This window comes from Pieris brassicae, chromosome 1 (genome assembly GCF_905147105.1).
Source record: "Pieris brassicae chromosome 1, ilPieBrab1.1, whole genome shotgun sequence".
Lineage (NCBI taxonomy): Eukaryota > Metazoa > Arthropoda > Insecta > Lepidoptera > Pieridae > Pieris > Pieris brassicae.
In genome coordinates this window covers 21622461-21627531 of record NC_059665.1, presented here as the reverse complement: position 1 = coordinate 21627531, position 5071 = coordinate 21622461, and the positions used below count along the sequence as shown (strand labels likewise).

The 5071-nt window shown below is 32.6% G+C and overlaps 2 long non-coding RNA genes across 2 annotated transcripts; one reads left to right on the top strand and one right to left on the bottom strand.

Moving 5' to 3' along the window:
* The first annotated feature begins 1309 nt into the window (after positions 1-1309).
* LOC123715757 lies at positions 1310-2798 on the top strand. The gene is made up of 3 exons (XR_006754470.1): positions 1310-2056; positions 2137-2511; positions 2739-2798. It is a non-coding gene; the product is annotated as an uncharacterized LOC123715757 (long non-coding RNA).
* A 406-nt stretch (positions 2799-3204) lies between these two features.
* Positions 3205-3636, bottom strand: LOC123710736. Its single transcript, XR_006753859.1, has 2 exons — positions 3386-3636; positions 3205-3309 (listed from the first exon to the last, which is right to left on the bottom strand). It is a non-coding gene; the product is annotated as an uncharacterized LOC123710736 (long non-coding RNA).
* Between the last annotated feature and the right edge of the window lie 1435 nt (positions 3637-5071).

Sequence of the window (5071 nt, the reverse complement as noted above, 5' to 3'; positions counted from 1 at the left end):
TAAATTCGATACATTATATACATTACATATAATTATCAGAACACAATGAATATAACAGAATAATTAAATTAATAACAAATAATAGCCAACTCATTAAATATTATAATTGTAAACCCATGTTTCTCCTCATTTCATGAAACGTAACCGCTGGTAATGGTTTTGTTAACGCATCTGCAAGTTGTTGACCTGTGTGAATGTTTTTTAGCTTTATTACATTTTTCTCTATTTGTTCCCTAGAAAAATGATATTTAATATCTATATGTTTTGTCCGCTTATGATTAGTCGGATTATTTGCTATGCTTATACAGCTGTTATTGTCTTCATATATTACAATAGGAGTGGATACATCAATATGAATACTCCTTACCAAAGATTTAAGCCATAAAGGCTTCATATAAGGCCATATACTCAGCCGCTGTGGAGGAGGCTGCTACTGACTATTGTTTCTTTGTTGTCCAGGTTATTGAACAATGTTGAAACAATTTAAATATATACCCGGTTGTACTCTTTCTATCATTTACATCATTACCTCCCCAATCGGAGTCCACATACCCAGTTAAGATGTTATTATATTCACACCTTTTATAACATAATTTAAAATCAGTTGTGCCTTTTAAATATCTAAGCACTTTTTTGAGGCATTGCCACAATTCTTTATTATTTTAATTTGTGTACCTACTTAATATATTAACGCTAGTGCTTAAGTCAGGTCGAGTACATAACATTATATACATTAGACAACCAATTAAATTGCGACATGGAGCAGTGTAATTTTTTTCTGAGTTTAGTGCTTCATAATTGAGTTTACTATCCATAGGAGTAGTTGCAGGTTTTTGTTGCAATCCTGCATGCAAAATTTATTTAAAACTGTTTTAATATAAGCACTTTGATCTAACATTATCATATCATCGCAACGAGTTATTTTAATTCCAAGAAATAATTTAATTTCATGTAAATCTGTCATTTTAAATTTACTCATTAAATATATTTTAAAACTGTTTATTGTATTTACATTAGCACTCACTATTACCAAATCATCAACATAAAGTACCACATATATATTTTTCTGTATATCTCCTTTATTTAGTATATAAATACATCTATCTACTGATGAATTCTGAAAACCCTCCCGCCTAAGAGACTGTTCAAAAATTTCAAACCAGTATCTAGCGGCTTGCTTTAGCCCATATAATGCTTTATTTAATTTACACACATAACCATTTTTGCAAGACACCCCTTCTGGAACTTTCATATATATTTCTTCCTGTAGTACCCCCTTTAGAAATGCAGTTTTTACGTCCATGTGATGTACAAGTAAATTATATTGATTAGCAAAAGCAATAATAAATCTAAAACTAGCTATTCTTGCAACAGGTGCAAAAGTCTCATTATAGTCTATGAGATATTCCTGGCTAAAAGCCCTAGCAACGAGTCGAGCTTTATAGCGTAAAGGCTTTCCGAATTCATCATTTTTTATATTAAACATCCATTTGCAATCTATAATATTTTTGTTATCTGGCCGTGGTACTAAAGTCCAATTTTTTATTTAAAAATAGAGAATTTAATTGCACCTTCCCAATGAACTCTATCGTCTCGTGTTTTAAACTGAAAGATCATCAGAATGTGCATTTGGTTGTTCAAATTCGACGATGTCATGGTTAGTTTTGCGAATTTTCTGAGGAACTTCATAATCATCAGATTTACAGGTATCTGATTTATATCTGTCAGTTTTTTGAGACTTTATTGACTTTGAAATGTTGTCAATGTTAACATTATCATGAGAATTTACTATATTCTCTTCAGGTCGCAACGCAGGCCTGGATTGAAGTAATTTGTCTCATCTACTATGACATCTCTGACAGTAATAAATATTTCGCATTTAGGATTCCAAACTTTATAACCGTTTGGTTCGTATCCCACAAGAATACCTTTCCATGACTTAACATCGAATTTTGTCTTATATAACTTATCATGCACATAAACTGTTGAACCAAAAAAATTTAAATATTTTATTTGTGTTTTTTTGTTATGCCACATTTACGAATTCAATCATCATGTAAGTAATTTATATATTATTTAACATTGTACATTATAGTATGAAGTTGTAATAATTTTAAGCAGCATTATTTTCTTTAGGTGACGTAATTGGTGAATAATATCGTAATTGAAAAGGATATTTCTCTTTAAATGTACAAGCTGTGTGTGATGCAGAAATAAAATATATTAATGTTGTTCCCCATGGCCTGGTGCCGCTCATGATGCAACAACTTTTGTAAACTCAGTTCTACAAGTTAATTCAAATTTATTGATAAGAAGGTGGAACTTGATAAATGTGCCAACTAAATTAACAGGTATATTTGTTTATAGCTTAATATCGTACAGGTCTACTGAGAAATCACTGGATGGTTGTTAATAGGGCTTACTCAAATATACCTTATTCATTAACACCATTTCTCTGACTGACCAGAGATATGATGAAGTACACATTAAGAATAGGAATACTATAGAGAGGTAAATATATAGTATAATTTAGAGTATTAATAATTATACTATGTCAAAAAGTTGCAAGATATGTGACCCAAATGAAACATGATGTAAGGTTAAAATATTTGTCTTTTTCGGAAAATTTGGAGTATGGAAATGTCGCTTTAACATTGTATTTATTACTAGCTTAAGTTCAAGCTATTGTTATTGCCACAGCTGTTATGCAAAATATTTGTAAGGATTATAATTTGTAGATATACCGGCAGAAGTTTTAGTTCCAACACTTGATACAGTTTCAAGTCAAGAAGTTAATGAAGGAAATCAAGACATAACTGAAAGAACAAGCTTTATTTATTATTTTGGAAAATTAATATATTCTTCTTAATTCTAGCAGAAACAAACATGTTGTATTTAAATGTCCTTTTGTACATATAAAATACTAGTACTTATTTTTCTTAGAAGAAAGTTAGTTAAAATTTTAATAAGTTATGTCGTTAATCTACCTATAAAATTAAATTATTATTTATCATAACCATGTAATGTAATGAAATATTAGGAAAAATAAATAAAACATAACATAATATAAAATTTATTTCATTATACTCTTATATATTACTAATATGTAATCCAATGTTATAAACAAATGTTATAAATGTAAACCAATGAAAATGTTAAAACCATCAACTTCAACTTCAACGAACATTAAAAAAACAGAACTGGTACAATTGGTTCAGGCTTTGTATAGTTATGCGCTTACCTACACATTCTGCGATTCATTTTTTATATTATAGATGACACTGATGACAAAGGCACTCTTCTCGGTTGCTGGAATGAGAGATAAGTTTCATTAGGTTAGAAAATTATGGTTCCCGAAACTAAGAGCCTTCTGAAAAGCGGTCACCACGTTCGAGTAGTCCACAGGAAAACAAATATGATGCCAAACTCATTGCCGTTAATAATTTTTCCTAACGTTTTAAATATGATAGCAAACGATGGAAAGCCATTAAATAAATTGACCAGGAAACCGTGTAAGCCTTCGCCCCATCGCCAAAGTTCTTTAGTAATTTTAGTAAGATGAGGAAATTGAATTGAATCACTATACATTTCTTAACAAAAGTCAACCGATTTAATTTAATTTATAGGTTGGTCTGACGCACGATACCATTGTAAGTCCGGTAAAACTATCGATGGTTAAAATATTTACGCTCTAGACCCTTCGTGTAAAACCAGCCATATTCTGCTGCTGGACAGGCAGAGGTAGGCACGTAAGCCATCTAATTGTGCGAGATTTTGAAAAATTTGTTTATTATTATCATATTAACAGATTTAAGTTCTACATTTTATTATATACCCAAGAATTTACAAGAATTTCATTACTCTTTTCAGTATTTACAATAAATCCTTTAGCTTCAAGAAGTGTTCTAGCGTCCTGAATATTTTGTAAACATTCAGTGTAGCTGGAGGACATAAACTTAATATTTCTTGTGTTAGCTTCTAATATTAATTTAATTATTCTAAATTCTAAACATTTTTATGAAACATATTCTTAAGAATCTTGCTACAAGTGCGCATGTGCAATAGTTACTCATTTGACTCGTTCGGTTGTTTACGAGTTGTTACGAATGGACTCGACCATTTTCCCGAAGTGGGATGGTCGAGTCGGAGGAGGGAGTTGTGATTATAAAAGAGGTTGTGACACATGCGCAGGGGCCACTTTCGCTTCCGACCGCCGACCCGTGCGGATGTCTGCTCCAGTGCTCTCTCCGTGTGAGTCATCAGTGCTGTAGTGCCATCTCGCTCGCTCCGTGTGAGTCATCGCCGCTTGCCAGTGCGCACGCGCTGTCCGACCGCTGCCTTGCTGCCTGCTGATTACTTAACTTAAGAGATAGGGTAGCTTAGATCTTTAATTATAGTCGCAATTTTATTTTATTGCAAATTATTTGTCTATAATTAATTGACAGTCACAATTATTCGACTGAATTGAGTAAGTGATCAATAGATGGCACTGCTATGGTAAACCGACAAACGTGTCATATAAGCTACAATTCAATATCATGATTACCACGTGTTATTGAGGCTAAAGTATGAACTTTTTTAATTTTTGGTGTTAGCCAACCACGTGTTACTTAGACCGAAGTGTAAATCAAATTCAAATTATAATACAGTGAAATTATTCTTTCGTGTCACGGTATTAAGGCTAACTAAAACCACATTCTATGGCAGCTAGTAATTATATAATTTATTTTACCTTCAGATGAATGATGACAAGACGCCCCTGGAACAACTGTCGCTGGACAAGCTTTTCGACTGAACGGAGATTCGACCGACAGGAAAGAGGTATAAACACTTATTATAATAATACTTGACATCTGTAATTGTGGATGAGATCCAAACCCCACGTCGGTCCAATTAAAAACTAGCTTAGGCAATTAGTAGCAGCGTTTTTAATACGCTGAAATTATTATTCTTCGAAGACACTAAACCTAGCTGCGCAACTGAATATCCCTGTAACAGCCAGGTGGAACCTCCAACCTCCCAGGGAAATTAAGTGGCATCGCCGACTCAGCTACGCCTACGTCTGGCTATG